Source organism: Paramormyrops kingsleyae, chromosome 11 (genome assembly GCF_048594095.1).
Source record: "Paramormyrops kingsleyae isolate MSU_618 chromosome 11, PKINGS_0.4, whole genome shotgun sequence".
Taxonomy (NCBI): domain Eukaryota; kingdom Metazoa; phylum Chordata; class Actinopteri; order Osteoglossiformes; family Mormyridae; genus Paramormyrops; species Paramormyrops kingsleyae.
This window is the reverse complement of record NC_132807.1, coordinates 9166398-9179343: the sequence shown is the minus strand read 5'-3', so window position 1 is coordinate 9179343 and position 12946 is coordinate 9166398.

The following is a 12946-nucleotide window of genomic DNA, read 5'->3' as shown; positions in this document are numbered from 1 at the left end:
CAGGATGTGAGTAAACATCCCCCTGTCTCAGCCCCCCCCCCATCCCGCTTACATGTTTTTATTTTCTTCCGCCAAAACACAAAAACAAGACTACAAAGCTGCACACCAGCGTCCCCTAAACGCGCGCGTCAGAGGTATTCCTGTTCGCAGGATTCACGTCTCTCTTCTGTAAATAACACCTGTTTTTTTCCAAAAAAAATACTGAGAACCTTGCAGACGCACCCAACATATTATAAGAAAACCCTTATTATAAGACCTGGTATGAACGTAGCCATGGTGCAAAACAGATTTTGTAGATTTTAATGACGTTTCAGATAACTGTTGTCAGACATCAACAAACAGAGACGGCTTCTATCCACAGCTCAGCCACGTTCACCATTGTTTCCTTTATTGTTGTATCAGCTGGGCTTTTGCCCGTGTTGATACAAAAACATTTCAGGATTAATTTCACCCGAGCATGACTGCAAGGCTCAGATCGAGGTGGCTGAAGGAATCCGACTCTGCCGTCTGCCAAGAATGAGTTTAGGCAAGCTGAGCTGCTTTTATGGCGGCAAGGCCGCAGCTGGGGGGCCCTCAGCAAGCCCCCGAGCCGTGGACATGTGATGCGGGCCACATACACACGTGGCACAGATATGGAGTCCGCACTGGGAGAAGCTCCTCAGAATGCAGCCAATCAGTGATCTCGGAATGTCGCGCTAACTTGGGGGGGGGGGGGGGTCGGGGAGACGCTGCCAAAGAAGGGCCAATGATCTGACTCCTGAAACGTAAAATAATGCTACACAACTGTGGTAGGGTGTCGTCTTCATGAGACATGGTGCTCAGGAGACGATAGGAAGAAGGAGGGAAGAGGGAGGCCTTCATGTGAATATGGGGAATAAATCGTCCCAGAGAGGCTTTATTGTTGTATCCACATTCCATTCCAGAATGTGGGAACCCTGATTCCAGAGCGGATTTAATCCATGGCTGTGTGACGTTCCACAGCGACTGCTCTGGATGCAACAATAAGTCAGTCCTCTAGGCTCTTGACAGCCTTGGGGTCTTGGCCAGGTTCCTGGTAGAGCCATCCGATTTGTCATCCTCTATATTTACTAGTTCGCTGGAGCGCTGGGAGGGAGAGCCCCCCCCCCCCCCGCACTCTGGGCCTGCTCGGGGACCCCCCCCCCCCATTCATTTGTTTACTTTCTAAATAAATCTCTGTTTAGACTTACATCAGTGGGGAGAGAATATCTAAGAAAACGAGGAAGGAAATTTGTTGAAAACAAAGGAAGAGGAAAGAAAGCCCCTGTGATAGAGGCTGCCCCTCGCTGTTCCTGATTACAGTGGAGCCGCACAGCGTTTGGCGCCATCAGAATTGGCCACAGGCTGCCGGTCAGGGCCGACGAGGAAGAGGAACGCCGGCTTCTCTGAAGAGAGATTACGACTCTCACAAACAGCAAGTAGCCAGGGAGCCCATGCCTGTTTATGTACTGCTGATGCTGTTTTCGATTACATGAAAAAGACGAGGGAAACGGCAGCCCCTTCATCAGGCACCACTGTTCTGACGTTATATAAGAGCACTTACTGGCAAGATATTGAGTATTGTGTGCATAGGTCAAAGCACAAACAAGTCCGGCACTATATTATCGGTTTCAAACAAGCTGTGTGTATATTTGGTCGCTATTTGGAATAAAAGCTCAGCTTTACCCTGATAAGTGTAAGAATGAAAGCGGCTAAGCAGGTCATACGAACGTGACCCCTATTCAGTCACCGCGGCAAAGCCAGATGACGTCTTTTTATTTCCCCATGGTTACTTAGAAAACGTCTCGGAGTCGGCCGACGAAACTGGTGAAAACTGTTTGTTAAACGAAACCCGACACTGGCGAGAGTCACTCAGAGAGCTGGTGGTGAAAACAATGGCGCTTTGAGCCAGTGCCTCTCTGCCTTTGTATAAATCATAACGTGGATCTGCCCGCCCGCTATCGGATATTGGCCTGGTGTCCTTGGGTGAGCCAGCGCCGGATTGTTCCACCATTGTGTGTGACTGAATGCTGCGTGGGGGGACCAGCGGTGGGCCTAGTGAGGAGGTCCTGGGAGACACGGACCGTGGCGTACCCCCCCCCACTCACCTGGCACCTCTCTGCCTGTGTCTCGCCCTCGCTGACGGTGGACCCAGACCCTGTTGATCCCAAACGTGCAGCCTTCCCCGATAAACTGGCCCATAAGCACATTTGGAATCTATATTACTGCAAGTCTACAATATACTTGTAACATAATGTGTATAATCTCACCATATCTCCCAATTTAATAACAGTGCAGCAAGCCAGCCTGTGCCAGCCTCTGTCAGCACGTGCCAGTCTGTGCCAGTCTGTGCCAGCACGTGTCAGCACGTGCCAGTCTGTGCCAGTCTGTGCCAGCACGTGTCAGCACGTGCCAGTCTGGCCTCTATCTTTATTTATATAAATTGAAGTAATCTACATATATAGAATATATGATACACTCACCATGCACATTATTTTGGAAAAGAGCACCAACTGTGTACATAAAAGATGTGTGGGCTTTATGAGATATTTTTAATCTGAACATCGATGACACAATCAGCTGTAGCACTGACCAGCCGTCCTGGTGATTGTAAAGGTATTGTTTTTAACAATGGGCTTTGTGAAGCAATCATTCATGTGTATTTTTGCCATCTAAAGTGGTCAACTGGTGGAGAAATATTGTGTATGTTGTCTGGAGTTAAATTTACACTTGTCAGGTAAAAAACAATAGTATCTTTCTGCTTGTTGTAGTCCAAATAGAACCCCATTGGGCTGATTTTTACCTATCAATGGTAAATTATTTTTTCCCTTCCCATTTCATAAAAGTAATTCTAAGAATAAACATTGGCTAATAACTGCAGACACCTCTGTGGGCTGAGGGGCAGTGCTGGGGGCCTCTGGTATCCCGACAGCATGGAGAATCAGCACTCAGCAGTCAGCAGGTGAGATCCACTGCATAACAGCAAGTCTGAGTTAACAACTCCATGGAAAAACAGCTACGCCAGGAGCGGCCATCGTGCACTGAAAACAAGCAACTCCATCATTTTCATCATCATCATCATTACTATTATTATTATTATTATGATCATCTGAACTGGGGCCTGTATCACGAAGCAGGATTTCTTGCTTAGCTGGATTTAAGTTAACTTTTCAGATTTAAGGTACCTCAGTTTACCTTTGTTCACTTACATTTAACCCAGACTACAACAATTTATCCAGCTAAGCAAGAAGTCCTGCTTCATGATACAGGCCCCTGACCTTTAGAAATTGCCCACAATATGTGCTTGTGTGTCCTGTGATGGACTGGCATCCCATCCTGGGTGACCCCTGCCTTGTGCCCTGGGGTTCCAGACTGACTGCAGCTGCTGGGTGAATGATTATGCAAGATTAATGGATTATGATGACATTATTATTACTATCATTATTATTAATATAATTATTACAACATGTTACACACCTCATATGACATCTGCTTCCTGGGGTGGCATTCAGTGGTCCAATGTGCGTGTCTGTGCTGTGTTTGTGCCTGTGTGTTCATGTGTGCGCCTGTGCTGTGTGTGTGTGTCTGCCTGTGCTGCGGGTATATGCTGCGTGTGTATATGTGCGCCTGTGCTGTGTGTGTGTCTGTCATGTCTGTGTGTCTGTGCAGCATTTGTGACTATGCGTGTGTGCCTGTGCTGTGGTATGTGCCTGTGCTGCATGTGTGCTCCTGCGCTGTGTGTGTGTATGTGTGTGTCTGTGTGTCTGTGCCCATGCTGCACGTGCATGTGAGTGGGCCGCAGCGGGATCCATGCAGGGGTTCCAGGCCGCTGCGTCCTGCCCGTCCCGAGGAGGGGCGGCTTCTTCCACGTTGCTGCTTATTTGTTTTACCTGCCAGTGGCTCTTAGCAGTGAAAAATATTTTTGCCAATCACATTCGCGTGCGTCTAGTGGGGCGACGCTGCAGCCATTTGCGTCAGCCGGCGGGCAGCTATCTAATCTCCAGCGAAAAGGAAAGAAAAAAAAAGGCAGGCAGTAGGAACTGCGGAGCCATGTGGGCTGGCTTCAGAAAAGGCAGAAGTGAAGAGAAAAATCACCACTAACGATTTTAAACAGGAAGAGCGTGGCGTCAGTCCGGGCTGGAGATAAGGGCCCTGCTCTCCACACACAAACAGAGCGTCCTCTGGCCGACTGGCCGGTCCAGGCCCTGCCGCCTCTCCCTCCACAGATATGTCCTCTTACCCACAATGCCTCTGTGCGGGCTGCCTACACCCAGTGCCTCAGACGGCAGATTGCCGGTCCGATACCTTCTCCTAGGCTCCGGGGTTTCAGAGGGCGGCTGTGTGTGCACCCCTCGCTGGCACAGAGCCCCACCGGCCACTTCAATGCTGAAGGTTATAGCTCCGGGGCTGCAATTACACACAAAAGTCCCCCGTAATATTTCCCAGGATCAGAGGGACCATAATGTCCAATTTTCTGTTAGTTCATCTTGCGTTCCTCCCTCGCATTTTATAGCTGTTAAAAAAGGTCTTTGAAAAACGACACTGTCTCGTGCCCATTTTCTTTTTCCTTTTTTTATTAACATTGTTATCATAACAATCAAGGCGTCAACACTTAGGATAACACACGTATAAATGAGAAAGTGCATCAAATACTGAAAAGAGTGTGTGAGACGCTTAGCCTATCCGACTAACCTGTAGAGGCTGTACCTCGGTGTAACCTTGTTGTGGATGCCCCCAGAACATGTGCTAAAATCAACCAGCTGGGCCGAATTACGCTGAAGCGCAACACATGCGTGTCCTGGAACGTGTTGCCTCGCATTGTAACATCAATGAATGAATTTAAACCACTGGTTCAAATTGTTAGATGGTGAAAATGTGTTGCACCGAATGCGGTTGCAGTCACAATACTGATCAAATTTCCTTTTTCGGGCTGAAGAGAAATTGGCACGTTAGGGTGTGTATGGGTATATCCCGTGGGCACAGTGAAGGCAGCAAGAGGCTCCCTGGATCAGTTCAGAACCGGTCCAACGAAATTATTCCACATTAGAGAGCAAAGGTAACAAAACTCAGATTTAAATGGAATCTGTCTGGTCCTTTTAAATAGACTGATATAACTCATACATGGTACCTATATGTCTATCCATTAGGCCACAAACTGCCTTGAAATCTGCTTGCTACCAATCAGGCAAGTAGCTCCTTGAAATGTGGTCGGGAAACACAACCGATGGGGGCCCCACAGCCCAGATTTATTCTGGCTATGAGCCTGGTACCCTGGTACTAGCACTGCTGATAGAACATCCATGGACACTAAGGTCACGTGACTGAAACTTAATGTAATCTTAATTAATAGTGGCCAATCAAGTGTCTGTCCTCGTTCTTCTGTGACTCGTGAATCTGACATATGAGAGAGGCCTTCGTCAGGTGAGGGTCGCATTATGAAGGCAGGAGACGAGCTCTGCTGCTCCAGATGTAAGCACTGGCCTGCCTGGGTAAGAACCTGCTGTGGCCAGCGAAGGACAATGGGCATAGATTAGCCTGCTCTGTTATGTGCTGGAGCCCAATTAATAACCAATAGAAAGTCACATGGCAGCTGTAAATGTGGGTGAGGGGCGGGAGTCCGACGGACTGAGGTGCTGAATCTTCCACATGATTGGTTAAGCTGCCACAGCTTAATGGGCACACAAGCCAATGAGCTGAAAGTGGGGGAGATCCCGCCCACCCACTGGGGTTCAGAAACATGTCATTTACATCCCACAGAGAGGAAATTAATTAACTTCAGAGCAGACAATGGGCTTTAGAGGGGCTATAAGGTCAAGGGTTAGAATGAGGGGGGAAATCCGATTTAAAAAACAAAATTGCCAAAACTTAAACCCTCAATGTAAACAGAACATTCATTTGAACTCTGTAGTAACTCATTTGCATGTAACGATACGCTGGAGACGTGATTATGCTGTTTTTAAAGACGCAGAGTTTTTTAGAATACATCTGTTGACTTCATGAGCGCTATAATACCAAACGCAATTCCAGTCAAACGAATAGCAATTATTCGCCCCTGTTTCCTCTTACCTGAGGAGAGCTGCACATATGGGATTGCCATCAGCTGGTCTCTGTGCCACGCCGGGCCATTGTCACTCTTTCCAGCGCGCAGGATTCAGGGTCCTTGTCGTGGCTTCCTGTCCTGCCAGAATATGTTTACTGCTGGATATCCTGAGCACATTGTGGGGCCTCTGACTTCCTAGTTTGACATGTCACGGCTCACGAGCCTGTCTTCGGTTCCCCCGCAAACAATGCTTCCCTAGGCCCCAATCCCAGAAGCATCGCACTGAAACGTGTACCGGACACCTAAGGGCTCACCGCCACGGTCACCTCTGGCAATATGGCGTCGCGGTCACAAGCTCCTAGGTGCTTTTTGCTGGCAGTATGGAGTTAGAAATGTAAACTCATAAATCTGGAGGCTGCTAGTTCCCCATCTTCCCATTGAGGTGTCCCCCTTGTGGAAGGTAGTTCACCTGAGCCAGAAAAAGCCTAGTTAAGTCAAGTCACTGGGTGAAAATGCTAAGCGTCACCTAAACAAGTAAAATGTAATGGAAACATTAAGGAGAGCTCTGTGGGCCTCAGGCTTGTATACTGTATGTCTTGTTGAGCTGGACTGGGGGGGGGGACAGTCCAAGGGGGGGGGGGGGCTCTACTAAGTGAGCAAAATAAAAACCACTCCATATTTCACGTGCTGCACATTCTTGTTGGACATCACTCTGAACCAGTGACAATGCAGGGCAGCCGGGGGGCTCGTCCAAAGTTAGAGGGGGCTGGTGCAACCATACCCCCCCCCCCCCCCATTGGCTCCACCACTACTTAAACTTCAATGCTATCTTTCCCTTTTCCCATCTTTTTTACTCCTTTTCTGTAATAATTTATACATTTAAATATATTTTAAAGGGACTTTCTCCTTGCCTAGGATCTCTAAACTGACAAATCTCTCAGGTAGGTAAATAGCAGCAACTACAGTGTAATTGCAAAGTATTTGTGATGTTTCCCAAATACACACCCTCCGCCCCATTTAAACTGGGAAGGAGGCGGATTGCCTAAGGGACAGACAAGCCACGATGCCGGACAGGATCACGAGACAGGCTGGCTGGGTGCTGGCTGGCCTCGATAGCTATTCACCCCCCCCTGAAGACTGAATGAACTGCAACTGTTTGTGTCGTGGTTCTGTGAAGGATCTGTCAGGCCGCAGGCCAAGGCTGCAAGGCCACAACATGTGGCCACAACGTGGCTCCGACATGCTTGAAGGAATCACAGGGATTTGCTGTAATACTTGAACCCAAGTGCACTTCCATTCTCTTTATGGGGCTTCAGCTGCCACCTGAACTTTCCATTCTCCCTCCCGAAGTCTGAGGCGTTGCATCTGAGAGTCTCTCACCTCTTCACAAGATCAGCAGAGATGCGAGAGGTTTCACTGCGAGGGGGAATGCACCTCTCCGACATGGCCTGCATGCCTGTGTCTGGCCAAGATTCAGGATTACTTCTCTTTCAGATAAGACGGAGAGACAAAGGCGGGGGGGTGGGGTGTCTGAAATGAGAGACTTTGGCTCCAGTAAGACCTGGAGAGCTGCATGTGGCCTGTGCTGGAGCTGACGCCCACATGCATCGGCGTCCGCAGCAGCCGGAGGAACATGGAGACAGACTGGCACCTCCCATGCAGTCAGCAAGGCCGCAGGCCTCATCACCGTCCCCTTCGTCTGCTGGGGACCGCTTGGCATTCGGCACTTTCTCCTGACCCTTAACCTTTCGGTGCCAGCCGTTGGGATCCAAAAACTCACATTGTTCTGTGATCATGTGCAGATCGCGTGCAGTGCAGTGCAGTGCAGGGCAACGCAACAGTCTTGTTTTTCCCACACGACTTTTGTACACAGTTTAAGGTATGACTCCTCAAGACTCATATCTATAGCATCTGGCGGGGTTCATGCTAGGATGCTGCTGGATGGATGGATGGAAAGTGTCCTCCACGTCTCAATGACAAATGTTGCCAATTTAAAGCTCACCTGATATGTGATAAGATTACTGTATATTCCTCATTTTGTTAAAAAATATTTGTTTATGTCCTATTTAACATCTTTCATGTGATCATTTAGCTAACTCATTTAACATCCTCTTATTAGAAGATTAATATAAGTATAGAAGTTTATGCTCATCCAAACTTCCAGACAATAGAAAATGCTTTCTGCACTAAGGAAAGGTTTCTTAGTGCAGAGAAGCACTTCTCAGGGTATGATGCAGTACAATTTAGACCCAGTTCCTGTTACACATTCGAAGAGACACAGAGTCACAGAGTGAGTCTCTCCATTAGTGGACAGTACAGTTACCCCAATACAGAATGAATTATGAGTGAGCAGACCTCACAGCTCAATGCGGCTTAGCCATCACATTCCACCGGCTTCATGGAGTCGCTCAGGACATAAGTGCCTGTTAGACAGCGAAGTTAGCTGAATTATAATTTGTTTATTACTTATAATTAGGCAGCTGGTTTACCCACGTGGCAGCCAGCTGTAAGAGTGCGGCCGCAGAGGGAAGCCCAGGATGCAGCGGGGTTCGCTGCTGGCTGGTCAGTTCCGCCGCAGCTCATGGAGCCCCGCCCCCAGGTCACTCCCAGGCCACGCAGAGCGGCCCGGTGCCCAAGCAGCCGGATAAGTGACGCCGCCTGGCTCGAGCCGTGTGTGATAACAGCGCCACTGGGATAGCATCGCCGCCGCCGGCCTGCCAGTCTCTCTCTCTCTCTCTCTCTCTCTGTTTTCCTTCCCTCCCGAGGGCTCAGCCAGTTAATTGCAGAGTGAGGGTGAAACTATCAGTTAGCAGCACGAGCCTCGGAGACGGAGACGGACGGAGACAGACGGAGACGCAGATTGAGACAAAGACGGGGATGGAGATACAGCGGCTCCAACGTATTTCCTGTGGGTGGCTGCATCACTCATGAGTCACGCTCCACACACAGGCACGCATAGGCCCTCACAGCACGCACACACACGGACACACACACGGACACACACACGGACACACACAGTCCCTCACAGCACGCACACACACGGACACACACACGGACACACACACGGACACACACATGGACACACACAGGCACGCATAGGCCCTCACAGCACGCACACACACGGACACACACACGGACACACACAGTCCCTCACAGCACGCACACACGCGGACACACACACGGACACACACATGGACACACACAGTCCCTCACAGCACGCACACACACGGACACACACACGCACACACACGGACACACACAGTCCCTCACAGCACGCACACACACGGACACACACACGGACACACACAGTCCCTCACAGCACGCACACACACGGACACACACACGGACACACACATGGACACACACAGTCCATCACAGCACGCACACACACGGACACACACACGCACACACACGGACACACACAGTCCCTCACAGCACGCACACACACGGACACACACACGGACACACACACAGACACACACAGTCCCTCACAGCACGCACACACACGGACACACACACGCACACACACGCACACGCACACACACGCACACACAATGGACACACATGGACACACACATGGACACACACAGTCCCTCACAGCACGCACACACACGGACACACACACGCACACACACGCACACGCACACACACGCACACACACAGACACACACACTTACTCCCACGCATCTGTGTCGGTATTATTCTTTTACTATTTTGTGACACTGTGTCACTGCGATTGAATGTTATCTCCGGGAGGCTGCCTGATGTACAACACAATGCTTTGATTGCATCTGCCTGAGCAACATGGCTTAATTGTATACGCTGAAAGGCCACTGAACTGACGTTGCACACTAATGGGTGACGTCATGTTTTCTAAAGCGTTTCATGAGACATTTCAGCACATTTGTCTCTTTGCAATAGGTGACATACAATCACAAAAACAGCTTTGACAGGCCTCCGAGAAGGAAGGCCCTGTGGCCAGTGGTTTTGTAAAGAGAAGCCACCCCCCCCCCCACTCCCACCAACAGCAAAACATGCTGGCAAACATCAATACAGACACGCACCCGTGTATCTAAGCTACAGATATAGGGCTAGTCTGTCTTTCAGACAGTTACCTACTGCACCTGTAGGGGGCACCACACATGGGCACAGAAGTTGATACAACCAGACCCGGTCTATCCTGAAGGTGGAGAGGGCCTGGGGTGGGGGGGGGGAGGATGGGGCCAATTATTTCTCAGGCCAGCTGAGCTCCTGGTTGAATTTGGTGGTCAAAGTCATAACCTGAGTGCTGAGCTCAGAGCCCAACCTCCAGCGCACTTTTTGATGGTATAAGATATATTATTTAGGTTAAATCAGTCATGAGGAAGCCAAAGTGATGTCTGCTGAGAAGCGTTCGCTGGCCATGGTGGGGGGGGGGGGGGGGGGACAGTAGCACAGCGTTCGGATAATCTGTGGGAAGTCGGGGAGGGAGGAGCAGGCCGAAGAGGGGTGGAGGAACGGGGGGGCGGAGCTACCTGCCCCCCATACCACACTCTGGCATCTTGCTGTCTTGGCCCGGCACCAGGCTTGGCAGGGATGGCAGCGGCCTGGTGAGGTGGGGATACTTAGCATTCCTGCTTTCTGAAGGAAGTTTCTACTGTTTTTTTTCTGCCGTGCCCTGGGACCTGCCACAGATATAACATGGCCAAGGGCGTCCTTCTGTTCCATTGTCGCACTGAGCCGTAGTGGGGAAGAGAGAGTGAGCGAGAGCAAGAGAGCGAGAGAGCGAGAGAGAGAGAGAGAGAGAGAGAGAGAGAGAGAGTCGGGGTCAGAGAGTCAGTGGTGTAGAAGAACTCCTTGTTTTTCCGGAATAATGAGATCCTGAGATCCTGTCAGGGGCAGATAACCCCCCCCCCACACACACAGGAACACTTATGCATGGGGAGAAAAGGTGCAGTGATGCGAGCAGCCGCAGGGGCGCCATGTGCACAGGATGCAGCACTGCCCCCCCGTCGCAGGGGGCATCGGCAGCAGTGGGGCGGCAGCGTGGAAAGTGCCGGACTGAGTTTTATCGCTCTTACTGATCTCACGGTCCCCCCCCCCTTATCTTGTTACCCTTCCCCCTTCCCCTCTCTCCATCTATTCCACATTGTGCCCCCCTGACTCCACCCCCCAGCCCACCACTCCTGCTCTCTTTATAATGTTAACTGAGGATTCCTGCCGATAGCCCAAACATGCCAGAGGATAAGCAATCAATAATGGGGGGGGGGGGGGGTTTCTTCTCAGCTCCGAAACTGAACAGGGCACATCTGCTTCCAATAACCCAGCTTGGAGCTGCACAGTTACGCAATCATGTTCAAGTGGCCGTTTAAATGGCCAGACCGTCACAATCACAGGCCCGGGCTCATTCATACACTTTCCTACCATTAAAATATGTATTCACACATATTTATGCATTTTTGTAAAGTAACATACACTTCAGTACAACTGCAATTCCCTCCTGGATTTGAGTCTCCTGGTTGCAAAGTCCTTGAGTTGACCTAGATTATCCTGCTAATTGATGCATTTGGTTCTAAAATGCATGAAAGGAAAATTTTCTGCAGATTTATTGAAACGATTAATTATTTTCTGTTTTGATGTTGCGCACAAGCTAATAATGGTGCTCACTAAATTTAGACTGTAATGTATTCAGAAAGAATCTTTGAGGAGTGTAAGAGGTATTTTCCAACCTTGTAACTGTAAGAAAATGTTCTTTCACTTCACACTTCACACAGCTGAAGCTTTATTATTAATGACTTTTATATACATTATTACCGCCTTAAAATGCTGTTAGAAATGTATCACCACAGCAAATTTTCAGCCTCTGTATACAGTGTGCATTTTGACATGATTAAAATTGGCATTATATTCCTTCTGTTCTTGTCACCGATAGTGCATTAAAATATGATATTTATCCCCAAGTATTGGGGTTCAACAGCAGTATCCCTCCTGTCTAAGGGTACATGCCCGTGCACCCTCCCGTCTCAGGGTACATGCCCGTGCACCCTCCCGTCTCAGGGTACATGCCCGTGCGCCCTCCCGTCTCAGGGTACATGCCCGTGAGCCCTCCTGTCTCAGGGTACATGCCCGTGCACCCTCCTGTCTCAGGGTACATGCCCGTGCGCCCTCCCGTCTCAGGGTACATGCCCGTGCGCCCTCCCGTCTCAGGGTACATGCCCGTGCGCCCTCCCGTCTCAGGGTACATGCCCGTGCGCCCTCCCGTCTCAGGGTACATGCCCGTGCGCCCTCCTGTCTCAGGGTACATGCCCGTGCGCCCTCCTTCCATAACAAAAACACATGGCTTAAAAAGTTGGTGAGTGGTTCAGATCAGATTCTTTGTGTTATAACGGGTAGTTTGTTTGCTCAGCAACAACCACAGGGAGCTGCTCATGAAACGGCCTTCATTTGGCTTCATGGACATTTGACCGGTTTTCTGACACTTTGCAGCTTTCCTGCGATAAGACTATTCTTTAGTGGGAGGAGTGGGTTTAATTAAACCAGTGGCTGCGGCCTCTGCTAACTTCCTCTCTGGTTAACATACAGCTTCCAGCAATGACGGCGGCTAACAATGGCTTTCCGCTCATGCCGAGGGGGCACAGCCACGTCATCAAGCACGTAGTGGGATTGGCGAGATTTCTGTGTTATACTGATGTAACGTGAGACTGCAACTCCGGGGAGGTCTGTCAGCTTTGTGAGGTCCTGGTTTTCAATGGTCCTTACTCTAATGCAGCTAGGCACGCATATAGCAACACTTCAATGAATCTCCAGTCCACCATGCTCCATTTACACCTCATAATCATCAATGGCATAATCACTATTGTATTCCCGTGTGTGACTTACTTAGTAGAACATATTAACATGTATGTGCATAAAAACATATATATATATATA